This window comes from Pelodiscus sinensis, chromosome 1, assembly GCF_049634645.1.
Source record: "Pelodiscus sinensis isolate JC-2024 chromosome 1, ASM4963464v1, whole genome shotgun sequence".
Taxonomy (NCBI): domain Eukaryota; kingdom Metazoa; phylum Chordata; order Testudines; family Trionychidae; genus Pelodiscus; species Pelodiscus sinensis.
The window spans coordinates 104885079-104913078 of record NC_134711.1 but is presented as its reverse complement, the minus strand read 5'-3'; the positions used below and the strand labels follow the sequence as shown (position 1 = coordinate 104913078).

Genomic DNA, 28000 nt, shown 5'->3' with positions numbered 1-28000 from the left:
AGGCTTCGGTAGGCGGCTGTGGCCAATGGGAGCGGAGCGCGGGTGCTTGGGAGGGATGCAGGTGGCAGCGGCGCCGAGCTGGCTGCACGGTCCGGGTGAGTCCGTGCCCCAGCGTGTTCCACGCGGGAAAGGGGAGGGGACGGGCGGGGCGGGGCGGGAGGAGCAGCCTGGTGCAGGGGGGCATGCAGGGGGGCTGCTCTCTCCGAGGACACATCTCTCCTCGGGGTCCTGCCCTGGCCCCTCCCGGTCCCCAGAGTGTCTTCTTCACCCTCGTCTTCCCTTCCCCCTGCACCCCAGCAAAGCGCTGGGGGGCAGAGATTGGGGTGAATGCCCCCCTCTCGGGGGATGGATACGAAGCTCTCCCAATTGGGGTGAGGAGAAGGCATCCCATGCGCGGGCTGAGCTCAGGCACAGCAGCCCCCCCACCAGCGCGGTGCGCTCCCCCTGGCTCTGGTCTGGGGGGGGGGGGGATGATGCACGGGGCTGACTCTGTTCCGTGGTGGAGCCCAGGCATTGGCATTGAACGGCAGGTCACACAAGTGGCAACTGAGACTTGGTAACTTGAGCCAGGCTTCTGAATAGGTTGTGGAGCTTACAAAAGTCCCTATTAAAAAAAAGTAGCTATAAAGGGACAGGATCTAAGGACCTGCCGCAAAGCCCACTGTCATCCAGGGGATCTTCCTGTTCATTTCAATGGGGTTTGGATCATCAGATGATTTTTTTGAGGAAACCCCCCTTTACTTAGGTAGTGTGGACGGTCTGGTGCTGCTATTTTGAAGTAACTACACCCCAAAGTAACTGGAACTACTTACTCCCCAGTGCATCCTGGGGCACTAAGTACAAGTTAGTGCATCCATTAAGGCTAAGTCTAGACTACGGGTTTTTTCCGGGATACCTCTATCCCAGAAAAACCTTGCTGTGTCCAGGGAGTGCATTTGCTCTTCTGCTTTTTTCATGGAAGAGCAAACACACTCTTTTGGGGAGCCCTGTATACCTCATTCCCCAAGTGATAAGGGCTCCACTGAAACAGGAGGCTTTTCCACCATATGGCCCCATCTAGACTGGGCCAAATGGTGGAAAAGCCTCTTCCAGAAAAGCAATCGGAAAAAGCTATGCAAATTGCGCTCTGTGATTCGTGTAGCTTTTCCCAATAAAGCCCCACAGTCTAGACCAGTGTTTCTCAATCTTTTTTTATAAAGTACCCCTTTAAAAAAATTATAAGTACCCCCAGCACCTACAGTTTTCAGACACACATTTTTTTTTCTACCATTGCAACACATTTGTTTAAACAAATTAATTGTTGCTGGGCAGGCGACGACATTTTTGGGTGTAAAAAGTATAAAAATATTAAAGCGCTGTAAAACTTAAAACAAAAATTCAGTTTTCTCCAAATTTCAGTTGTGTTGATGTACCCCCCAAACTTCTCTCGAGTACCGCTAAGGGTACTCATACCACTGGTTGAGAAACACTGGTCTGGACCTAGCCTAACGGAGTCTGCCTCAGACTAATTTGGAGACATCACCCATAGTGGGGACACACTAGTTCGGGAGCTTTTAAGTCAAATTTACTAATTTTGAAATAATTTCCTAAAGTAGAGATGGCCTAAGGTGCCACAGGACTAGTCATTGTTTTTAAAATTACAGAATAACAGGGCTACCTCTCTAAGGCTATGTCTAGACAGCTGCTTTTTATCAGAAAAAGGTATGCAAATTGTGGAGCGCAATTTGCGTACCTTTTTCTGATTGTTTTTTCGGAAGAGGCTTTTCAGAAATTTGTCCCACCCACACTGGGCCAAATTTTGGAAAAACCTCCTCTTTTGGAAGAACCCTTCCTCGTGAAATGAGGAAGACAGGGCTTCTGAAGGAGCGCAACTGCTTGTCTGCAAAATATTTTGGAAGAGCAGATGCGTTCCCTGGAAGCGGCGGAGTTTTTCCAGGATATCTCTGGTATCCCAGAAAAACTCCATAGTCTAGACATAGCCTGAGATTCCTTAGTATTGGTGCTCCTATGAAAGGCCATGATGAATGCACAACCCAGAAAGAACAGAAAAGATTTTTTTCCCTTCGTTTTGTTTGATGTGAAACTCCTTGATTTTCAATTCGCACTTGGTGGGACATGCTGAGATTATTTTTAACACACTCTTGTTAATTTGGTGGTACCTTCATTTGTTCAAATGGCATGGACAGTATCACTTTGGAAAACATATTGTGCACAGCAGTGTCAGAAATCACCACAGGAGCTCTGGTTTTTTATGGCATAATGCTAACAGAGAGACTTTTAACTGATTCTTAACTTGTAAAGATATTTATTAGTCTTGAAAGTGTTTAGTTACAAAACAAATTAATTTTTTACAGATGCTTTATCACAAATTTAGATATTCTTGATACTTTCAGCATATCTGATGGATTTTTAAAAGATTCCAACACAGTTTCATTCTCAGTTCAAAGAGTGCAATCATTTTCAATAAAGAATCCACTGTTTATTAATTTGATAGTATAAAGCCTTAATTCTCCTAAGTTCTCAAAGATCACAAAGCATTTCATATGGTTATGAAATATATTCTGGTTCATGACTTGTGTATATTTTTCAGTTCTGATCATTGTACATTAGGCATAGGTTGAAAATCATTCTGGTAGCAATTTGCTTAGTTAAACGGCCATTAGTCTGTTCTAGTTTGTACTTGGATTCTTGTACTTGATGAACAAGAACAGTTAACATCCTCATTACTGAACTTTTTTCCCCAAATTGAATTTTTAATCTCTTACTGTCAAGTTAATTTATAATTGATTTCCAATAAAATGCAAAAATGGATAGTGTTCCTCCTTGCACTTTTTTATGCATAGACAATTAAGAACATAAATTATTTAAATATTATAAAATATTTCTATTTTCCATTCTGAAAGTTATGTGTTTTGAATATAGAGAACATTGAAGTGTGTGTAAAAATAAGCATATTAATTTATATACTTTTTATGCATATTAATTTACATACTTTTTTCTGTTTTCTAAGCAAACTAGTGTCGTACTTAGCACAAGAAAAAAAGTCAGATTTTCTAGAATGACTTTACTTTTCCATGTTCAAAACATTTTCTGAGAGCTACATATAACATTAAGTATAGCATATCAAGTCAAAGAACTGGACAATCTTAGACAAGTTGCATTTAATCCTTATATAGACAAATACATATAATTAATTAAAATATATTTTTAGGGCTAACCGTCCAGAAGTACATTGCTTTAACAATTTGGAGACATGACAACCACATATTGTTGCTAACCAATTTGGTGTTGGCAAATCAGCTGTGCATGTGTGTGTGTGGGGAAGGATGGGGGGGGGGAGGCAGGATTTCTGAGCTGTCTGATTTATTCAAAGGTTGTGGACATAAAATATGTCCATGAAGGTTTTTGAACAGTGCCAACGCCACTGATGGGACACTTGCCCATAGTTTGCCTTCCTCAAAGAGCACCTTAGTACATGACCCATAAATGGTACTACACTCCATTGTTACACAGGAACTTCTTGATAAGAGAGGCCTGTTTTTAGAAGGCAGAATAGGCTGAACTGAAAAAAATTCATGCTGCCAGAGTGTTCTGATTATTGGGAGTGTATATTCATGGACAGATTGGGACACTATCACCACCAAATGACATTGTCATAAATGGAGTTTTGTCCACACCATAGTTTCAGGGGACTCCAGCTATACCCTTTTGCCTTTGCTTATGCAGTTGTACCCTGATGAATGATGATTGTGCTTTTGGCAAATTGAAAGCCCACTGGCACTGTTGATAGAAATGTTTGGATTCCAACGTCATCAATATTGTCTGCACTGTTGTGGCTTGCTGCAGACTGCACAACTGTTGTGACTCCAAAGGTGAGACATTGCTCTTGAGTGTATTTGTGATAGTAATGGAATGCAGAACTGTACACACAGCCAAAAAAGCACATCTGTCAGAGCTTTGTGCACCCACATGCTGGCCTTGCATGAACAATGGACGAGGTTTGTTGATGAATCTATTTATACAGCAATGTTCACAGTAAATTAAGTACTCTTAGTATGTGATGCAAATGGGGGGAATTATTGATTTGTGTGACATGAACTATGAACTTTCATTATGGACTGATCTGAAAATATGTATTGAGAAATTGCGTTAGGATATAACTTTCTAGATATGCCTTATTATGTCTATATCTTTATTCTTTAAATACACTCCATTGTTATACAGGACCTTGTTGATCGCAGAGGCCAGTTTTTATACACATAGGCTACGTCTAGACTGGCATGATTTTCCGCAAATGCTTTCAACGGAAAAGTTTTTCCGTTAAATGCATTTGCGGAAAAGAGCATCTAGATTGGCACGGACACTTTTCCGCAAAAGCACTTTTTGCGGAAAAGCGTCCGTGCCAATCTAGACGCCGTTTTGCGCAAGAAAGCCCCGATCGCCATTTTCGCAAAAGCATTTGCGCAAGAGGGCTTTTGCTCGAACGGGAGCAGCATAGCATTTCCGCAAGAACACTGATAATCGTGAGATCACATGAGATCGTCAGTGTGCTTGCAGAAATTCAAGCGACCAGTGTAGACAGCTGGCAAGTTTTTCTGCAAAAGCAGTTGCTTTTGCGGAAAAACTTGCCAGTCTAGACGCAGCCATATTGTATATGATATGATGCAGTGAAGGTAACGGACTTTCTTAATGACATAAATGTTAACATGGCTGTATTACAAAAAACAAAGAAAACAATATTAAAGAATTGTCTGCTCAGGCCAGCTGCCATTAAAACACCAAAACTAGTAATAAAACAAAGCACATAAACATCTAACTTTCTCTTTCCACCGTATTTAGCAGGCACTTGGCACTATATGAGAGTGAAAGACTCCAGGGGCTAGAGGACTGCAGGGAGTATATGTATCCTGTCCAATTAGCATTCAATCCTGGTTTCAGGGGCCACCCAACCATAGTATTTGTCAGTGTGTTCCTGCTGTGTGGAGAAGTACTGTGGAAGGAACTCAGGATATAGTGCAATAACCTAAACTATCATGGCCATTACTGCAAGCAGCATACATATCGTTCTGCTCTCTCTTCCGTCTTCGGTCACCATTTCTTGTCTAGAAACTGCATTGCAAGTTTCTCCTGCACTCTGAAGCCTGTCTTGGCCTTTTCCCTTTTTGTAAATCTTTCCCCCTTTGGTATTGTACCTGCTTGTTGGCCTCATCCAGGATATTCACCACAAGTTCATCATGGACAAGCTTCCTTTTGGGCTGCTCTAAGACAGTTCAAAAACCCTGGTTCTTGCTAAATTGTGGCTGGGCTACAGAGGTGGAAAGGCCTGAAAATAGACATCCAACAGTCCATTATTGCCTCAGTACTTCAATAAAGGTTAATTACATCCTTAGAAAAAATTACCTTTCAAATCCCAAGGCAAAAAAAAAAAAAAAAGATGCCTTGTAAAACTCAGCTTCAATATACTCTCAGAGCAACGCTTACAGTCTCAGGTGCTCCATGCATATAGCGTAGTTAAACAGAGTGAAAAGGCTGCACTAAGAATGATATGGTGAAATTTATAAATGTTATCTGTTTAAAAGTCATAGACCATTTTCATTTTGGTATCTGTATGTGTGCTGGGGTTTGCTTCCTAAGCGTTCTCACTCTTTTCAGGTGTTCCACATTCTGGAGGACAACAATCCTAGACGTTCCTGCATGACAAAGGAACATTATTTTCCAAGCTGCTGATTGGAAGCCAGCTAGCTGTGTATGCCAGAGAGGTTTTCAAGCTTATGATGACCGAGCAACACATTTACAGGTACAAGGAAGTTGGAGTCGGAGTCCAGGCATGGCACAAAGGGGACTGAGGAAATCAGAGAATTGACCTTTGTGTCTGCTCTTCTGATATATAAAGTTTTGCATCACAAGAATTACACTACAGGTTGAATCTCTCTGGTCTGGGATTCTCTGATCTGGTAACATCTGTGGTCTGGCAGGACCATTGATGTTGCTGGACCAGAATGCCCCTGGACCAGAGAGCCCCATCTTGGGGCAGCAGAGTCCTGGTGCCCTGGGGCAGCCTCAGGGCTGTGGAATGCCAGTGGTCCTGCGACTGGCCATGGAGTTCCAGCAGCCCCAGAGCAGCTGAGCCATAGTGGCCCCAGGACAGTGGAGCCATGGCGGCACCAGAGCAGCCGAGCCTTGGTGGCTCCAGTGGTCCCGGAGCAGATGAACCCCAATGGCCCCAAAGCAGATGAGCCCCAGAGGCCCTGGGTCAGCAGAGCCCCAGCAGCCCTGGGGCTGTGGAGTTTGGCAGACTTGGGGCAGTGGAGCCCTAGCACCCAGGGAGCCTGGTGATTTGCTGACAGACCCCAGGAAAGCCCAGACTCTGTCAGCAGAGGGGCCTACTTCCCTTGGTCAGGCAAACTCCCTCATTCAGAACCAGTCAGGTCCTGAGGGTGCTGGACCAGAGATGTCCAACCTGTATTAGTGAAGTGAGTTTGTGTTCTATACAGGAGGGCCTGAAAAATACATCCTTCCCACAAATGTGAGTACCTATCTTAAGTTCCTACTGTGGACATAGTTTTCAGCTATGAGCACCTGTGACTGGGTCAGAATTCATGGGACAATTCAGCTAGATGCTGCACTAGAGTCTACATGGATTACTGCCTCTGTGTAATCTGCTGAAAACGGGGTGCAGCTAGAACTTACTTTGCAGCCCGCTCTGACTATATTTTCCTGTGGACTACACGCAAACATACGTGACATTGTGGACTCTCAAAGAACTGCATAGGTACATTTCTGGTCTGCACAAACCAAACTCTCTAAAATACAGTAAGAATTTAGTTATCCACATGTTACATTGCACCCCTCTCCTGTGCAGCAGATGATTCATTATGCTGTGGCATGGCCAATTTGCATGACATGGTGTACTAAACCGGCAGCACCACATCTTTGTAAACATGTACAAGTATCTAGTAAAAGTGTAATGTTAAATGCTTATTTAACTGCTACCCATGGCTTGTAATAAAAAAATGCAATGTGTCATAAATTAGAAATCCCTCCCATTCATATACAGGTAACCCCCAACTTATGACTGCCTGATTTACCACCCCCACATTTACGACTGCCTTGCTCCAGCTGTTGCCTTCCCCTAGCACAGCTCCCAGCTTGCTCTGGGAGCAGTTCATGCCTCGCCGCCTTCCCCCGGTACAGCCTCCAGCTGGCTCTTGGAATAGCTCATGCCGTGGACTACAGCTCTCAGGAGGCAAAGCGGGCCAGGAACGGAACCCCTTTTTTATTATTGCACCTATGGGAAAAAAGGGTTCAACTTACGATGGCTCGACTTATGATGGTTCTCCAGGAACCAATTAAGTTGTAAGTGCTGGGGTCACCTGTACTAAAAAACAATAGCCATGGAGCCAAATGCATAGCAGGCTCCAGGCTATTTCTGTATCATCTGCCAGTTCTGAGGCAGACTGATCATCCAGGCTGAGGGCATAAAACAGCTCCTCTGGGTATGGGACCAGGATGAATAGCAGCTGCTGTGATGGCAAAGCCTGCTGAGGGACAACAAGGGGCACCAGAGCCACTTAAATTGGGAGCTGCTTGGTTGCTGGTAGAGCTATACTAGATCTGGGGATTGGGAGGTTGCCATGCTTGTTGACTGGACTATTGTACCCAGCACACAATCCAAGTCCTTATAAAGGGGAAGGAAGATGAGGAGTTCCCAGAAGTGCGGTTCTCACTTGTGACTTTCCAGTTCTTGCTCTTGAGCTGCTTAATCTGCTCCCTGCACTGGTGACTGGTTCATTTAATCATCAGTGCTTCTAGACTGTCTGCTGCTTTTTTGTACATGTGGTTATTTCTTAGTGCTCTTACTGAAGATGAGCATCTTGATCACCTAGCACCAGAGATTTACAAGGATTGGATTGTGATGCCATTACCGGGTAGCAGCATGGATCACTCCTTGTTGGTGGCTATAGCTTATCTGGGAGATAGTTCACTTTGTAGTTTGGTGGTCAGAATAAAATGGAAGAGTTAAATGCTAAACAACTGTATTTGAACTCAGGGATTTGCTTCCCTCTCCTTGGAGCCAATTGGCTAAGTCTTGGGATAGAAAGGCTAAGGAATGCAGACCAGTGGGATTGTGGGATAGTATTCGTAGACTCTCAGGACATGAGTCTAGGCATTCAAGCCCAAACATCCACCTTGCACAATTATGTCATTTAGACTTAGCGGGACTCGGCTCAGATCCTGCCCTCCAGATCCTGGGTCCTGGAGGATGTACTGAGCCGAGTCAGACAGATTTACATATAGATGGAAAGTGAGGGTTGGCTTGAGTTAGAGTCTTACACTCTCATCATAGAAATACCTTACAGCCAATATATAGTTCTTACTGATGTTAATGGTAGGTATGAATATGCACAGAGGGGAAGACGAGAAATCAGTTTAGAACGCCTAGTTTTAATAGGAGTAGAGATTGAGTCTTAACTTTGTTTTAGACTCAGGAAGTCCAACTTCAGTTCTGTGCTCTGCCACATATTTTCTGTGTGACATGATCAGGGCTGGAATTGGTGCCCCGCTGATGTATTGAGTGTTTTGCCACTGAATTCAACAGAGCATAGGTTCTGGAACTACTGTGTATGGGGATGCCGTAGCACACCCTGGCTTGAATTGGTTTCCATCATCTACAGGGTTTATAGTTTGGTTCAATGGCTCTCAGCGCCCCCACTGTACAAATTTTTCCAGCACCCTTGCACAGAGTCAATATTTCATCACATGTAAGATGGAAATAAAAGTGTTTCCCTTTTTATACCCTTTGTATGTCTTGTCTGGTTAGAGTGCAAGCTTTTTGGGCAGTGTGTCAGGGGACTGAGTCATAGACAGTTAGTTCTGGAGGTCACAATCTGAATGCCAGAGCCCAAGGTCAAAGCAGAGTCAGAGGTGGAGGTCAGATTTAGGTCATAGTCCTAGTGCCACATAGTCCCGAAAAAAAAATTAATGTTCCTTAGCAAGATCTTAGAGAAATTAGTGAAGTGAACAATTCTGATGACTGGACATGTTGGAGCTATCTTGTCCTCAGTCCTGTGAAGCCATAAGTTTTGTTGTTGGGAAGAGGTTGTTTATTCAAGGAGATTCCTTCTTTGTTTATTGAGGGGATTAATTTGGAAATATTGAATCAGAATAAGAGTCCTAACATTGCTCTCGGACGTGTCCTTTCAATGGAAAATCGTGAGCCTGAATTGGAAGTGAGATGAAAGCTTTTCATTTTTTCGAGCTGGTTGACCTCACAATTTCATCACATGCCCTTCTGTCCAAGAAGCTTGATTATTGCATTTCCCTCTTCATGAGGCTCTCTGTAAGGCTGTTTCATTACTTGCAGCTTGTTCAGAATGCAGTGGGAGGATTACTCATTGGTTCAAGCAGTTATGATTATTCTTATACCCTACCTGTACTTGTACGGTTGACTGCCAGTAATTGGCACATTTATATTAGGTCTACTGTTTGCTTTTTAAATGCTATAGAAGTGTTGACACTGGCTGGACATTTGCTCTTTGAATTTTCTTATAGCCATTATCTGAGCTCCCAAAATGGATGTTGGCTCTAACTAAGTTGGGCATCTAAAGACCTGGGATCAATCCCCAGCTCCACTAGAAATTTCTCATGGGACTAGAACCTGGGGAGTTTAGTCAGCACCATATAGATCAGGGGTCTCCAAACTACGGCCCGCGGGCCGGATGCGGCCCGCGAGGCCCTCTCATCCGGCCCGTGGAGACCTTTTTGTCTATGGAAACAATTTTGGCATCCAGGAAACAATTTCACCATTCACACTAATACAGGTGTTCATGTGTAGTGTATCAATGTGTTATTAAATAATAACTGAATAAAATAATATTAAATAAATAATTAAAAACAACATCCATGTTTTGATTGTTTTTTATTTGGACCTCAAGTGTGTAGTCGGCCCCCGAACTGCTGTTTGATAGTTAATGCGGCCCTTGGGCTGAAAAGTTTGGAGACCCCTGATATAGGTGGATGAAGTGCAGGTCAATGAATGTTATAGTTTCAGATGTCAAGAGTGAAGGGTAGATCTCAGCTGCTAAAACTGGCATAGCTCCACTGATTTTCATGTGGATGCAGGGTGGTCCAGTGGGTGGCCAGTGAAAGATTTTATTCTTGGCTCTTTCATTGACCTGTTGTTTTTATTTGGAAAGACCATGTCACTTCTCCATGCTTCTATTCCCCTCTTATCTTTTGTGTGTCTTTACAACTTAGATCAAAAGTTTTTCAGCACAGAGATTCTATCTCACTGTGTGTTTATTTAATGGAGCTGGTATCTGTAGGTGCTACTATAGCACAGATAAGGGCTTGTTTACACAAATACTTAGTTCACAGTAAGCTGGGATGTACATACTGAGTAATCTGCCATACACTAAATGGTTTTCAAAGAACAGGTTGCAGCCTAGTACTGGGCTGTGGAATGTCAGGCACTAGGTCATCTTGCTGTAGGGCAGGGGTGGGCAATAATTTTCAAAAGGGGGCCACTTCATAAATTTCTGAAGTGGCCCCAGGTGTCCCTGGAAGGGGTGGGGCCTTGGGTAAAAGGGGCGTGGCCAGAAGACTTTTCTGCTCCCCCACCCACAGACTCTGATTGGCCTGGGGGTGGGGGAGCAAGTGAAGTCTTCCCCTCCATCCGCCCCCAGCACCTATAGAAAATCACCAGCTGTTATAAAACAGCTGGTTGCTCCCTCTAGCCGCAGCAGCAGGAGGAGACCTTGCGTGCTACCCCCACCCCCAGGTCAATCAGGGCCTGAGGACAGGGGGGAACGTGAAAAGTCTTTCACCCCCTGCCCCACCCTGCCAAGGGTGCATAGTGCCTAGAGAGAACTGCTGACTGTTTTAAAACAGCTGGCATTTCTCTCTAGTCACAGCATGCCCTTGGTGGGGAGAGGAGACTTGGTGCACTCCCCTGTCCCCAGGTCTTGATTGGCCTGGGGGCAGGGGAGCGGCAGGGTGGTCATGGGCCAGATTTACTGGATTGACAGGCCAAATTTGGCCTGTGGAGGCCCCTTTTCCTAGCCCTACTGTAGGGTGACCAGGAGAGCTGCTAAGGCAGGCTTCCTGCCTGTCCTGGCACTCTGAACTATGCTGCGCTCCAGAAATGGCCAGCAGAAGGTCTGGCTCCTAGGTGGAGGGACCATGGGGCTCAGCATGCTGTCCCCACCCTGAGTACCAGCTCTGCACTCCCATTGGCCAGGAACTGGACACTGGGAGGTGGGGGCAGAGGCTGTGGATGAGAGCAGCATGCAGAGCCTCTTGCATGCTCCGCCTACAATCTGGACTTACTGGCGGCTGCTTCAGGGGCACAGTGCAGTCTGTGGTGCCCAGAAAGGCAGGAAGTCTACCTTAGCACCCTCCTGCACTACTGACCAGGAGCTGCTGGAGGTAAGTCCATGCCCCAGTCCCTACATTCCAGCACTGAGCCCTCTCCTCCCACTCCCCCGTCATTCCTGATCCCACCCTGGAGCCCACATGCTAGTCAAAGGACATAACTGAGTTGAGAGAAAAAAGTTTGAACTAAGACTCCTTTTCTGCCATGCACTAAAAGTTCTGTAGTGCGTTTTGATCTGCTCCTGTTTCAAAGCAGAGTAGTTCAAAGTGTACTACTGAACTTTTCATGCATGGAAGCAGGATCCATAGAGACACTGAGGGCATGTCTACACAGCAGCATTATTTTGGAATAATGTCAGTTATTCTGAAATAACATAGTGCATGTCTACACAGTAAGCCTGTTATTTCGAAATAAATTTGAAATAACGGGCTTCTTACTCTGACTTCTGTAAACCTCATTGTATGAGGCATAAGAGAAGTCGAGGGAAGAGTGCTGTATTTTGAAATAAGTGCTTTGTAGACGTGCCCAAAGTCGAAATAAGCTATTTTGACTTAAGCTACACAATTGATGTAGCTCAAGTTGCATACCTTAGTTCGAGTTTAGCCCTACAGTGTAGACATACCCTTTGTGTGTAGCAGCCTGGTGTAGGGTAGATTTACACCCCAGCTAGCTGTGAACTAAGTCCTTGTCTGTACTAGAAACTTAATTTGGTATAGTTACATCACTCAGGCACAGGACTGCTCTTATGATTTAGGGGGCCCTATGCGGTACTATTAAACTGGTGCCCCTATGCCCAATGGAACCTGGGGGGGGGGGAGGGGAAAACACACAATTATTTAGAGATAAAATAATTTTAAACTAAGGTCCTGTAGACCAGTGTTTCTCAACCTTTTTTTTATAAAGCACCCTTTTTCAAAAAAAAAAAAAAAAAAACCACAAAATTATAAGTACCCCCAGTACCTACAGTTTTCAGACACATACAGTTTTTTTCTACCATTGCAACACATTTGTTTAAACAACGTAATCGTAGCTGGGCTGGTGATGAAATGTTTGGGTGTAAAAAGTAAAAAAATAATAAAGTGCTGTAAAACTTAAAACAAAAATTCAGTTTTCTCCAAATTTCAGTTGTGCTGACATACCTCCAGACTTCTCTCAAGTACCCCTAAGGGTACACATACCACTGGTTGAGAAACACTGCTGTAGACATACACAGTAAATTCAGCAACTGACAGTATGTGCCTGGGGTTTCCAAATGCCACTTGAATGGCTCTTTCACAGGTTCAGTGTTTACTAATAGGTCAGGCATCTTCATTTTTAAGTTAAACTAGAGCCTCTCCTGAGGAAGCAGAGCCATATAACATGGATAAGAAGAGGCGAATGGATGCACATTAAGATCCTGTGGTGCCCCAAAATGTCAGGTGCCCTATGGAGCTGCATATTCTGTGTGTGGGTAAGGATGGCCCTGCTCAGAGATATGAAAAATCCGCACCTCTGAGAGATGTAGCCGCACCAACCTAATCCCGGTGTAGACAGTGCTAGCTGATGGAAGAATTATTCCGTTGACCTATGTACTTCCTCTTGGGGAGATGGATTATTTATACCAAAGGGAAAACCGTTCTCATGGGTAGTATCTATAATGAAGTGCAACAGCCGCTCAGCTGCACTGCTGTAGCATTTTAAATGCAGACATACTGCAAGTATTCATGTAGACAAGCTCAAGTGAATTTACAGCAGCTGAGGATCTGGCCCTCATTATTTCTGTGCTTTGCAGATCAATAACTGGAATATACAATCATGCAACAACAACAACAAAAAAACTGGAGGAAGTTAGACATTTCAGCTTTATGTTTTTAAGCTATTTATAAGAAAAGTTAAGTAAAAGCGTACACTTTTAATATGAGTATCATTCAAAATGGATTTTAAAATATATAGGAAAATTCCAAAGCACTAAGGATTGATTTAGCTTGCTTGAACATTTTTAACCCTCTAATTTTGAATAAGAAGTGTCTTTCACTGTTAATGTAATAACAAAAAATTGCTGTCTGGCAGGCATTATTGCAGTTATAAAGCAATCCACAGGGCAGAGTCTGTCAATGCTGAGCATTCGCAACAAGCACATTTTGAACATGGTGTATCATAAAAAGTGAAATGGAATATGCAACAACAGACTAGTGTAGTGTGGCAGTATAGTATGGGAATGCTGCTTTCATTCAATTCCAGTATAAAGAGATGAGAATGAGATCACTTTGGTCAAAATTTGAACTCCACTCTCAAGGTGAAAGTTAGTGCACTAAGTCACTGCATGAGATAATTGTGTCATGCTCTCTTCTAACAATTAGACATTTGTTCACTTTGGTTTGTAGTCTTTTAGCGAAAGGTCAGAATTGTTCAGAAGGCACCATCTAATTCTTTGAGACAGTTCCAACTGTATATGGAGGAGGCTGGCCCTGTGGTTAAAACATTGGTGAGTAACTCAGGAGTTCTGGGTTCAATTGCCAACTCTAGCACAGTGTTGCTATAGCCATGTTGGTCCCAGGATATGTGAGATACAAGATGGGTGAGATAATATCTTTTAATGGATGAGCAGCTGTTGGCGAAAGGGACAAGTTTTCATGCTTCACAGTGTGACCTAAAGAACAGCTCTATGAACTTTGTACACCAAGGTGTAGGTCAGTGATTCCCAACCTTTTTCCCATGGAGGAACCCCTAAAATAATTTTTCATATCCCGAGGAACCCTTACCTATGAAAACATTTGCTTGGCCAGAAAAAGTTGACAGTGGGGAACGCAATTCAATTACTGCTAAATTATTGTCAAGAACTGTTTTATATATATATACTAGCCAATTAGCCCATCATAAGACGGGATTTTCAGGTCTCTCCTCCATGTCGGAGGAGCCTGCGGTCTCTCTCTCTCTTTCTCTCTCTCTCTCTCCTCCTCCTACTGCCTCGCCCCCTCTCTCTCAGCTCTCTTCCATCTTCTGCCTCTCTTTCCATCTCTCTCTTTCTCTTCTCCCCCTCCTGCCTCTCACTCTCTCTCTGCTCTCCTCTGTCTCCATCGGGGATGCATGCTCGTCCAGGCCCCGCCCCCGGGTATGTATGTCACTGCTCCACCCCCCCATTCGCCTCCCTCCGTGGCGCTTGGCTGACTTCTGCGCCGCTCCGCTGGGCTGCCACACAGGAGCAAGTGGCGCAAGTGGCCGTTTGGGCCCTGCGCTCCCTATGCAGCACCCCCATGCTGGATGGGGAGAGCGGACCCCAAACAGCTGCTTGCGCCACTTGCTCCCACGTGGTGGCCAGGCTGAGTGGTGCAGAAGTCAGCCGAGCGTCATGGTGGGCAGCAACAGTGCTGCCCAGAGGGAACAGCCAGTGTTTCAGCGTTACAGAGTCACAGACATTGGGCTACTATATATATGATATGTCAGCTTACATTGTAAGAAAACATTATTTATTTATTTCACGATTTCTTGCAGAACCCCTGATGATGGTCTGCAGAACCTGGTTGGGAAACTCTGGTGTAGGTGATGTGACCTTAGTAGTACAACCAGAGGGTAAAATCAGAGTCATGGTCAGAAGGTAAAACAGTGGTCAGAGACAGGAGTCAGACCAGAACCAAAAAACAGACCTAAGGGCCATGTCAACACAGCACATTTATTTTGGAATAAGCTTTTCTGAAATAGTTATTTCAAAATAGCACGTCTATACTGCAGAGAAGCTCAAAATTAGTCTGAGATAGGCTTCCCTAATGCAGATGTGCTATCTCGATTTAGAACCCTAGGAGGAATAACTTAGAATGGCCCTGGTGAGGGGCTATTTTGAAATAGCAGACGTGGAACATCTATACATGCCTTATTTCAAAATAGCTATTTTGGAATAGGCGTTATTCTTCATAGAATGAGGTTTACAGAAGTCGGAATAAGCCTCCCATTATTTCAAAATTATTTCAAAATAACACTATTGCGGTGCAGATGCTCGCATAGTTATTTCAGAATAACGGCCGTTATTCCAAAATAACTTTGCTGTGTAGACACACCCCTAGAATCATGGTCACGAAACAAGCCAGTGCTCAGAGCCAAGAATCAGGAGTTCAGTGTTAGTCACAGACTAGGGCTGGAGTAGAGTAGGCAAAGGCTGGAGCAAAGGCTGGACAGGAAGTAGGTCTGGCAAAAGTACTGAGCAACTATTGTGCTGCTTTTGCTACAGGGCTACAGGGATGATGGGTTGGCTCCTCTGACTAACCAAGAAGCATAGTCTGTCAGGGTGCATCACCACTGCACTGTTATTCCGGAATAACTAGTGTTATTCCGAAATAACAATGCGAGCATCTACACAGCAATTCTGTTATTTCAAAATAATATAGAAATAATCGGCAGCTTATTCCATCTTCTCTAAATCTCATTCCACAAGGAATAGCTCCCCTTCCAAAATAACTATTCTGAAATAAGGCGTGTGTAGATACTCCACTGCTGCTATTTCGAAATAGCCTCTCACCAGGGACATTTTAAGTTATTCTTCCCCCGTGCCTCTAGGGGCTCTAAATTGAGATAGCACATCTATATTAGGGAAGTCAGTCTCACATTCATTTTGAGGCTTCCCTGCAGTGTAGATGTGCTATTTCAAAATAAGCTATTTCAGAATAACTAATCTGGAATCGTTTATTTAAAAATAAGCATGCAGTGTAAATGTACCCTCAGTGAGGAGCCAGTCAAGCTAATTTAGTTACTAGACAACTGAGCCCACAGGCAGCTGGATTCCAAATGGTGAAGCTCAAAAGCTTCTCTCCTACACCCAACAGAAATTGGTCCAATAGAAGATATTATCTCTAGCACTGACTCTCTTGTGATCTTATGGAAGTTGCTTCAATTCTCTCAACCCCCTCACCTGTAAAATAGCGAAATTCCTTTCTCTCTGTTGTTGGATGTTTGGCTGAGTGTGTGGTTTCTTTCTGCATGCTGCACTAGCTCTGGTCAGATCCCTTATACAGCAGGCTCCAATCAAATTTCTCAATAAGACTACAAAAGTTGGTTTAATTTTATTGTCAGCAAAGCATGGTGCTAATGATCCAGCTGAATCAGGTACATTAACATATGCATGCCCATGACAGTGGACCTGTTATCAGTAGTGGGACTTTCCACTGACCTCGAGGCAGGACAAAGGGTTCACGCAAAGTGTCCCAATATTTTATACATCGAGACAAATAATCTGGGATAAACAATTTCAGGACATGCTTGTTACTTCCCCTTGTACTTTTCTTCTGGTGTTTTAGAGAAAACATTCCAATTTGCCCCATCTTTGGATTGTTAATTCTGATGTTTCAGACAAAATATCAGCATCACATTGGTCAAACCATTTCAACATGTGCTAGTGTAACCCACACACCTAGGGTGTGTCTAGACTGCACCCCTCTGCCGGCAGAGGAATGCAGATTAGGCAGGTCGAAATTGCTAATGAAGCAGGGATTTAAATATCCCGCGCTTCACTAGCATAAAAATGGCCCCCGCTTTTTTTTTGGCACGGAACTTTGTCAGAGAAAAGCGGCTGTCTAGAGGGTGATCTTTTGCTCGTTTTATGAGGCATAAGGGATCTATCAGAAAAGGGTTTCTTTAGTGAAAGATCAGCCCCTAGACTGCCGCTTTTCTCTGACAAACCTCCATGCCGAAAAAAAGCGGTGGCCATTTTTATGCTAATGAAGCACGGGATATTCAAATCCCGGCATCATTAGCAATTTTGATACGCCTAATTTACATCCCTTTTCCGAAAAAGGGATGTAGTCTAGATGTACTCCTAGTGTGGTTCACTGTCACAAGTAGTGGCACTTAGAGCACTTACAGAGAGAGATAAGAACAAGGGAGCTCTACAGCCTAAGCTGAGAGCCAGCTGGTTTTATAGCTCAAGCTGTAGAGGCTCCTACACTGATGTCCACATTCAAATCTGCCTGGTGGTGGTAACACTGGGTTAGGGTTTACTTCTTACATTCTAGAGGAATGTATTCACATGGTTTCTATGTTTTAGCAATGCTAGCAATACTGGTGCTGAATCCGTGTAGGCAAGCGTTTGCTTTTGACAGGGCCTGATGGTTGCTCATAGCATAACTTTTGCTGACTTTGGGTCAGGTGTCAGGCCTTACACCAGGCCCATGCTTCAGTCTCACTCTTTCTACTACATTCCCATTCTTTGTTTTTCTTGTTAGTTGAGATTATGAACTCTTTTGAGCAGGGATAATTCTTTAAGTATTACAGGTGGTCAAGCATGGCTTCAATTTTTACTCACATAAACATTCCTCCTTTGCCTCCCCTTGCCCCCTTCTGCTTATGCTATATATTGGTATAGGCCTCACACAGTGTACCATGGATCTTGGTTGCTATTTCCAGACTCAAACTTAATATAAGTAATGGGCGTACACACACAGATACACAGAACCCCCGCCCCTCCGCACACCATGTATAAGTGCATATTGGTCTGATTTACAAAGGTTGAATATCCACAGGTCCCATTGGTTTTTAAAGAGTTTAGTGCAATTATTATTCTGATTTGAATTCCTTTGGGATAGACAAAGCAGCAAAGGTCTCATAGGACTTTTACAAATATCTGAAATCAGAGATACATAATGCTTGAGTTTTTCAAGAAATGTTTCTCAAAAAGACTTATTACTCAGAATAATCTGTGAAGATTTAGGAGAAGATCTAAGTGCTAAAGATTAATTAATGACAGGGGAAGAAATGATATTTAATATATTTTATTTCCAGTTGTCTTTGCATGTGATCAATCCATAAACTGGGGAACTGTTTTGGCATCTGAAAGTCTTGAGTCTTCTATACATAGTTATTTCCTTTCCGGTTGCTAGCTGGTGATTAAATAAAAAATGTTTGTCTGATCATTCATTAAAGTGTGATGTGATCTTTCCTGTGACAATTTGAGCTGAAGTAATAAGCACGGAATTGGAAGTCAGAAGGTCCTGAGAGCTAATTTTGGCTCTTACACTAAGTGGGTGGCCTTCTGCCTCGTGTAAAATTAAGACAACACCACACCTACTTATCTATTTACAACACAAAGAGGTCATGTAATTTGCTAATGGTAGTAAAGTTCTTTAAGCATGTAAAGTGTTATATTAATACTAAATATTTCATATTTCATATTATTACTTGGAAAAACCTATGCTAGCTGACCTTTTACCAAATAAACAAAGTCAGGTAAGGTTTTTCTTTCCTGGGAGTAGCTAGCCCAGATTATGCTGGTCTTGGAAATTTAGCCATTGCCTCGTCATAAATTATTGACCCACTTGTGATAGCTACTGAGATGCCACAGACATTAGTGAGCAAGCAACAATTTCTATCCTGTGGTGACAAGAGATGGATCTAATTTATCTTTGTGTGCGGTGAGAAGTCTGGCTATGGTAGATCTCCTAGAACTTCCTTCACCTGACAAGTTGCCCTTCAGGTAAAGTTTCTTGAGATATAAGGAATTATTGTATCACCCTTCACTTAACTAGAATGCTTCCTTGTCTTTTTTGTTGGAGGCCCTAGTTAGAGGACTTAGCCCCTCATGTACCCTGTCTCCTCTTTGCTGCCTCTCATGTGCTGTTCAACAAACAAAGGAGTGGGAACGTCACACCAAAAATAGTAAATCCAAGCGTGTCTGCAGGAGACCATAGTCATACAATAGGCAGCAGGTAGATAATGTTGGCCCCTCTTTTCTTTCCTTCTTTTCTTTTATCATGGAAAGGAACGATGACTGATGACTGAAATGTCTTCAGCTTGAGATAAGAAAACCATGTTGTCTCAATGCTGTTATTTGGAAAATGCACATGTATGAAAAAGAATAATCTAAATTGTTTTTCAAAGTTTTCCTGTGAAATGTCAAGGGCAGATTCCCCAGGATATGGTGACTGCTCTGATGATACAAAGAGGTAATGAACCTCAGTGAAGTAAAGTTTAAGGTTTGATTTTTCTCATTGAAGTAGCACAACGCAGCTAGACTGAACTGGTGAATTTGGCCCATTATCAATATATCCCAGTGTCTGCAAGTCAATCAGATTGCCAAAAGCATGCTCCTTATTTACTTCTGAAAGTCCACAAAAATAAAAATAACTTATTAACTAAATAAATACACTGATTTATCCAGTACTTTTGTTTGGCTCAGTCATAAAAACTGAAAAACGGAATTCTGTCTCCCATTTTGACTTCCAGAATATTTCATTTGGAAATTCACCAAGAATATGATCCACTGGTCCTAATCCTGCTCTTAGTGAAGTTAAGAACTGAATTCATTTATTGTTACAATGGGAACATGATTTGGTTTGATAGATTGCAGAGCAAGGCTCATTGAGCCAATTCATAGTAGTATGGTTAAATAAACATTAATTTTGATAAACCATTCTGCTTGGCTATGGTACATTAAAAAGCCTTCTCTCTAGGGAATCAGAATAAAATAAGTCAAATAATTGTACAGTAAATCTTATCTGCTGCAGCAATATCCATTGGATAAAATTACTACATATATATCAGTCATTTAGTTCAGTATAATAAAAATAATTAGATCCGAACCTTGCTTTAAAAATGCATCAGTTTTACCTTGACATTTATTCTTGATAAATGAGCTTCACTTCAGCATTTGTGTAGCAGCAGGAGACCTTTATCTTGTGACATTGTTCTATTCCAATGACATTATTTCTTAATTACCACCGCTATCACTAGTATGAAGCCCTGCATGTTATTGGCGAAATTCAGCTTTGGCTAAACTATGCACAACACTATTCAATCTCAGTGGGAATTGTGCCTGCTCTGTCAGGATGGAAATGGGTATTCCGTTCTCAGGCACTGCTTGTATGGCTTGATCTTTGTATATTTACTTCAAATTGCAGAAAATGAGTACAGAAAATTAATTTTAAAAATCTGAACCCACGTAATAGAAATCTTTTGGCCAGATCCTGGGTCCTGCATTTGTCTTTTCCACACTATTCTGTTGGCACAAAGGGGAAAGAATGCTGCCTTATAGGGCAAGTAGGGTAGCCATCTCTTTTATGGGTTGGGGACTGGAGCTGGAATGAAGTGCTTCTGGTGAAGAACTGTCTCAAGAGAGAACTGGAAATAAATCCCAATTCTCTCTGTTGAGCTCAAGCCTTAAAAACTGCTTCATAATAATTTTGCTTGGCCTATAATCTGCTCAAACATGAAATATTCCCTTTACAAATCCTGAGAGAACCCAGTAGCCTGTGTCCAGTTCCCTAGTACATAAGAACATAAGAATGTCCATACTGGGTCAGACCAAAGGTCCATCTAGCCCAGTATCCTGTCTGCCGACAGTGGCCAGCACCAGGTGTCCTAGAGAGGGTGAACCGAAGACAATGAGAAAGTGATTTGTCTCCTGCCATCCCTCTCCAGCCTCTGACAAACTGAGGTCAAGAACACCATTTTATCCCCTGGCTAATAGCCTTTTATGGACCTAACCTCCATGAAATTATCTAGCTTCTCTTTAAACTCTATTATAGTCCTAGCCTTCACAGCCTCCTCTGGCAAGGAGTTCCACAGGTTGACTACACGCTGTGTGAAGAAGAACTTTCTTTTATTAGTTTTAAACCTGTTACCCATTAATTTCATTTGGTGTCCTCTAGTTCTTCTATTTAGGGAACTAATAAATAACTTTTCTTTATTGGCCCTCTCCACACCACTCATGATTTTATATACCTCTATCATATCCCCCCTCAGTCTCCTCTTTTCTAAACTGAAAAGTCCCAGTCTCTTTAACCTCTCCTCATATGGGAAGTTTTCAGAGAACTGTCCAAGATAACTCCAAGATCTCTTTCCTGATGTGTCGTAGCCAAATTAGCCCCCATCATACTATACGTATAGTTGGGGTTATTTTTCCCATGTGCATTACTTTACATTTATCCACATTAAATTTCATTTGCCATTTGGTTGCCCAATCACTCAGTTTGGTGAGATCTTCTTGGAGTCCCTCACAGTCCGCTTCTGTCTTGACTATCCTAAACAGTTTGGGTATGTCTATACTACCCTCCTAGTTCGAACTAGGAGGGTAATGTAGGCATACCGCACTTGCAAATGAAGCCCTGGATTTGAATTTCCAGGGCTTCATTTGCATAAGCGGGGCTCCGCCATTTTTAAATCCCCGCTCGTTCGAACCCTGTGCCGCGCGGCTACACGCGGCACGAACTAGGTAGTTCGAACTAGGCTTCCGAGTTTGAACTACCGTTACTCCTCATTCCACGAGGAGTAATGGTAGTTAGAACTAGGAAGCCTAGTTCGAACTACCTAGTTCGTGCCGCGTGTAGCCGCGCGGCACAGGGTTCGAACGAGCGGGGAATTAAAAATGGCGGAGCCCTGCTTATGCAAATGAAGCCCGGGAAATTCAAATCCCGGGCTTCATTTGCAAGTGCGGTATGCCTACATTACCCCGCTAGTTCGAACTAGCGGGGTAGTGTAGACATACCCTTTGGTATCATCTGCAAACTTTACCACCTCACTGCTTACCCCTTTCTCCAGATCATTTATGAATAAGTTGAAAAGGATTGGTCCCAGGACTGACCCTTGGGGGACACCACTAGTTACCCCTCTCCATTCTGAAAATTTACCATTTATTCCTACCCTTTGTTTCCTGTCTTTTAACCAGTTCTCAATCCAAGAAAGGACCTTCCCTCTTATCCCATGGCCATGTAATTTACACAAGAGCCTTTGGTGAGGGACCTTGTCAAAGGCTTTCTGAAAATCTAAGTATACTATATCTACTGGATCCCCATGTTTGTCCACATGTTTGTTAACCCCTTCAAAGAACTCTAATAGATTAGTAAGACAGGATTTCCCTTTACAGAAACCATGTTGACTTTTGTCCAACAAATTATGTTCTTCTACATGCTTCACAATTTTATTCTTTACTATTGTTTCAACTAATTTGCCCGGTACTGAAGTTAGACTTACCGGACTGTAATTGCCCGGATTGCCTTTAGAGCCCTTTTAAAATATTGGTGTCACATTGGCTACCTTCCAGTCTTTAGGTATGGTAGCCGATTTAAGGGATAGGTTACAAACCACAGATAATATTTCAGCAATTTCCCATTTTAGTTCTTTTAGAACCTTGGATGAATGCCATCCAGTCCCGGAGATTTGTTAACATTAAGTTTTTCATTAAGTTTTTTAGTAGATCTTGATAAATAAATAGTTAGACATAAGGGACTGTATTGAAAAAGAAACATAGCCATCTAGAAAAATCACTGAGGTTCACAAAGCCAGATTAGGTGCCGAGACTCCCTATACAATGAATCAGGAGAGGCACTGTAGAATATTCACAAAGCCAGCATACTTGGAGGATCGCACACTAGGGCAAAAGTCTTTTTCCGACAAACTTTTGCGCAAAATGGCCAGTGTAGACAGCAGAGATTTGTTTTCCACAAAAAAGCCCCAATCGCGAAAATAGCCAAAAAAAAGTGCTTTTGCGGAAAAGCATCCTGCCAATCTAGACGTGCTTTTCCGAAAATGCTTTTAACGGAAAACTTTTCCGGAAAATCATGCCAGTCTGGACGTAGCCTGTGTGAGAAGCTAAGTGGGAGCTTTGTGAAAGCCAGTGGCACCTGATTCTGGGATTTAGGTGTCTAAAGTGGCTGTTAGGAGCATAAATCGAGCCAAAAAACACTATTTGTTTTCCCTGATATTGCAGTAGTTAATTTGCCACTAAAGTAAAAATGTATCTCTAATTGTACCAAGTGTGACAGCCTCAGTTTGACATAATTTCCAGATCTATTCCACTGTACTTCTCTCATTTTAACTGGTGCGCTCACTTGAGTTTACACACCAAGTTTACAAATGACAAATTAGGCAACAGAGGATGTTTTAGTACCATACAGGGGACAGTTATCTGTTGGTGGAATCTGGCAAGCAGCTTCCCATTAGCAACCAGATTACAGCCATTACTCATCGAGAGCTCATAAAGGAGGGATGATGATAATGTGCACATCACCGTGGGGGTGGGGAACAAAAGACATGGGGCCATGCCCCAACTTCTCTCTCCCTCAGTGGGCCTGGTGCAAAGGCAGAAGTATCCTGAATAACTTCTCCTCCACCTGTGTGCTTGGGAGCTCTAAGAATCAGACCTCCTCCCAAACCACCTCCCTTATGGGTTAGGGTAGCTTTGCAAATGGCACAAATCTATCCTAATTAAAGTGCCAACCAAACGTACTTCATACTCCTGTGAATTTGTCCCCACCTTATATGTCTTAATGCACAACATTTGAGTGGTTCAGCAGTGCTGAAGAAACCTACAGCATACAGCAGGGTGCACCCGGTAGCCATAGGTACTAGTTATTATTAAAGCTATTTCTTATAAGGGTTACTTTACTTGAGATCCACTATATTGTTGTGTGTTTATTACTTATTTTAATACTGCATCGTAGTGCCTTTGTGTGTGTGAATATACAATCAGAATATATAAATACACATCTAGCTCATTAAATAAATCTTGTGGGACACTAGAGAGTATAAACTTGCAGATGGTATTATGAAAGAAGGCTAATTAGTTGTTAGTCTAACAAAGGGTTGTGTTACTAAACTTAACTTTGTGGTTAACTAACTTTCACCAGCAGAATCCCTCTGATAGCTAAACTAAATAGAACCTTGCATTAGAGTGTCCAAATTGTTACCTACCACCCTGTGCTCTTGGGGATCTAGGGAGTGACATTCATGGAAAACCATCCCCCCTCTTCCCCTAGGCCTCTGCCAGAATCAGACAGAAATAAAGCCCTATTTTGAACTACCTGTTATTCCTCCTGCAATGAGGTTTAACTGGTAGTTTGAAAATAGGGCTTTATTTCGAACGCCCATTTCACTGTCGCATGTAGACGTGGGCAGTTATTCCGGGCTTGTAAATTTAAAAAATGTCGCCCTGCTGGGAAGATGCAAATCAAGTGCGGGATACAGGCAGTCCCCGGGTTACGTACAAGATAGGGACTGTAGGTTTGTTCTTAAGTTGAATTTGTATGTAAGTCGGAACTGGTACATATTGTAGGGGAAACTCTAGCCAAACATTTTTTTTAATTTTGGATAGCATAGGGAAAGGTTAACTCCCCTCTAATGTTTGTTTTGCTGTCTGTTCCCCTGTTCAGAAGATTTCACATCTATTTCTGTCCCTGTGACAAACTCAGGACTAAAGGAGTAACTCATCAAATACCAAACAGCTCTGCACCATGCTTTGAGCTAATAGCTTTATTTCCACACACCACCCAGGGTTCTAGGAGGAGGGTCCTTTTTTTGCTAACACAATGAGGCCAGCACTTTGTTTGTTTTGGTGGAGTCTTTGTTTGCCCAGGGAGCCCAGCATGTATAGGGGGAGGAGGGGCGGAGAGGCTGCTTTTGTCTGCTGTTCGGCAGCCTGTTGCTCAGGGGAGGGGGCAGCCTGTTGCTGGCAGGGGGGGAGGGGGAAGGCGTGCAGGATGCGAGGCCGCGGGGGGGGGGGGGGGCAGCGGGCGTGGGGAGGCACTTTTCCTCTGCCCGGCAGCTCTGCGGGATCCCTGTCCCTGTGGCCAGCTGCTGCAGGCAGAGGCCAGTTGGAGCCGGCCGAAGAGGAGTAGAAGGTGGATTCTAGGACCCAGGTGAGCGAGCCCCGGGGACGCTGCTGCGCTCCGGGAGCCCGGCATGTATAGAGGGGAGGAGGGGCAGAGAGGCTGCTTTTGTCTGTTCGGCAGCCTGTTGCTCAGGGGAGGGGGCAGCCTGTTGCTGGCAGGGGGAGGCACTTTTCCTCTGCCCGGCAGCTCTGCGGGACCCCAGTAGGAGCCGGCCCGAGGAGGAGGAGGATCCTAGGACCCAGGTGAGCGAGCCCCGGGAATGCTGCTGCGCATGTGCGGGAGTTGCCTCACCCCGTTCGTATCTAGGGATCTGACGTAAGTCGGATCCATGTAAGTCGGGGACTGCCTGTATTTAAATCCAGGGCTTGATTTGCAATTCCGAATGCCTACATTTGCAGCCCTATTCCAAAATAGGCTGCAAGTGTAGATATACCTTTATTCTGTTTTACTCATGTTCTGGCATACAATTAATTTTATAGCAGTCTTTCACAGCAGATTTGACAAAAATCAAAGAAGGTACCAAGAAGGTACTTCTTCCAAGGTGAGATTTCTAAACCGATATCTACACCACTTGACCCAAGGTTTAAGACTCTGAAGTGCCTTCTAAAATCTGAGAGGGATGAGGTATGGGAGTCTTTCAGAAGTCTTAAAGGAGCAACACTCTGATGTAGAAACTACAGAACCCAAACCACCAAAAAAGAAAATCGACCTTCTGCTGGTGGGATTGGGCTCAGATGATGAAAATGGACATGCACCAATTATCAACTGCTTTGGATCATTATTGAGCAGAACCTGTATTCAACATTGATACATGTCCTCATGTCCTTTGGAATCGTGGTTGACGCATAAAGAGACATATGAATCTTTAGCTAACCTCGCATGTAAATATCTCGCAATCCTGGTTACAATAATGCCATGTGACATTGAAAATAAGAAGTGGGTAGCATTGTCTCCCACAAATATAAACAAACTTGTTTGTTTGAACAGTTGACTCAACAAGAAATAGGACTGAGTGGACTTGTAGACTCTAAAGTTTTACACTGTTTTATTTGTGTATGCTTTTGTACATAATTTTATAGCTGTAACTTCAACTTTCATAGTAAATTGATTACACTAGAGTACCTCTATTTACTAGGTGAATTAAAAAATACTATTTCTTTTGGTTTTTACAGTGCAAATAAATGCAATCAAAATATATACAGAGTGAGCACTGTACACATTGAAATCTGTGTTTTAATTTAAATCAATATACTTGAAAAAGTAGAAAGCACCCACAATATTTAAATAAATAGTATTCTCTGATTGATTAACAGCACAATTAATTGTGATTAATTTTTTTAAGAGCCTCACATCCCTAAAACTCATGCGACTAAAATGCACATATGAGATTTCTGGATAAGTGGTTTAGAGCCAGCATGTTAAAAGACATTTTTTAAAAGTTGGTAAGTTTGCTGGTAAAACTATAATTTTGATTTAAATCACTCCAAGACCAATTCATTTGAAATAAACCTTAGGAGCAGATATTTTTAGAGCATACAAGCAACTCTCAACCAAATCTAATGTTCTGTAAAATCAGGAGTTAATTCAAGAGATCAATATAGGATCTCTTCTGAACTGCATGCTTTGGTTTGATACCTTGATAGTGACAGCTCTAGAGAGTAACAAAGTAGTGATGAACATTAAAGAAACATGTTTTAAAACTATGAGGGAAAAAGTTAAAAGCAAACTGGAGAGGAAAATTAAACTTAAAAACTATGTAATTGGCTTAAGAGTTGCTTAAGATTAGTTATAAGAACAGCAAAGGGCAAGAGTTTCAGATGCATTCAAAGTCTTATGGCTGCATCTGAGGGAAGGATGAAAGAAGTCAGTTGTGGGTCTGATTCTGAGATGGATTCTATACTGACCTGGACCTCAGTTTACTGTAAATCAGGGGTGGGCAAATACCGGCCTGTGAGCTGGATCCAGTTTTCCAGGTTCAGCCCCCGGGGGTCACCACCACTATATTTTCCTCTGTCTCCACAGGTATAAGCGATTGGCACCAGATCACTGTTCCCTACCAACTGAAGCTGCGTGAAACCGCTTGGACTGGGACACCGTTTCCTGGAGCTCCCATCGTCCAAGAATGGCAATCCACAACCAATGGGAGCTGCAATCGCTTGTGTCTGCGGAGGTGCAGATAAATATAGTTGTGGTAGCCTGCCAGGGGCTAACCCTGGTGTACGGCCACCATTTTATTGCCTACCCCTGTTATAGATCAACCTAAAGGCTGCTCTAAGTATGCCACCAGGTTATATAAAACAGATTGCTCCAGTCTTGCCTCCAACAGGTCCCCTATGTTAGCCGCTTCAGAGAGGTATGTTGTAGGAACTTGGGAGAACCAGTGAATTTCTGTCCCCTTTGGCATTTGAGTGGCACGAAGATCTTAAGTGAAGAAGAGAATTTTGCTAATAGCTATATTTTAATTGTAAAACTGGCATAATTATTACCTGTCTCTTCCTAACAAGTGGAGTACCCCTCCCCCCCCAGTAAGGTTTTCTCAATGTGAAAGCATAGTATGACATCATCTGGAAGGAGGATTCCAACTATGGGATGATTTTCCTCTGCTGCAGTTGGATGTTCTCCTCTGAGATTTTCATCCTACTCAACAGCATAGAGGCTGTCAGTCTGGGATGGAGGGGAACCATCCTACTGTGCTCCAGAAAGTCTCATTTATATACCTCTTTGCCTTCCTTATCTCCTCCAGTTCAGCCACTCTTGTTTCCAAAGCCCATACATAGTCTCTGAGAGCCCAGAGTTTCTTGCACCCAATACTCACATATGCCACCTGCCAATTGGATAGGTAATCTTCCATGTGGTTTTCATGAAAAAAATCATTAGCCTTAATTTAAATAATGTTTTCTTTAGATGCGTATGTAGCTACCTGGCCAGTATTCACCTAACAGATGTGAAGCAAATAAAGTATGAAATAGGAGAAATGTTGATTCGAATATGAGATCTAGCCTTTGAGACCACCGACTACTACTGTGGTGAGAATTACAGACTATATAGGCTTTCCTCAAGT

The 28000-nt window shown here is 43.0% G+C and overlaps 1 long non-coding RNA gene across 1 annotated transcript; it reads left to right on the top strand.

Moving 5' to 3' along the window:
- The first annotated feature begins 2 nt into the window (after positions 1 to 2).
- On the top strand, positions 3 to 28000 carry LOC102452964 (uncharacterized). The gene is made up of 3 exons (XR_012900833.1): positions 3 to 95; positions 5653 to 5797; positions 26962 to 28000. It is a non-coding gene; the product is annotated as an uncharacterized LOC102452964 (long non-coding RNA).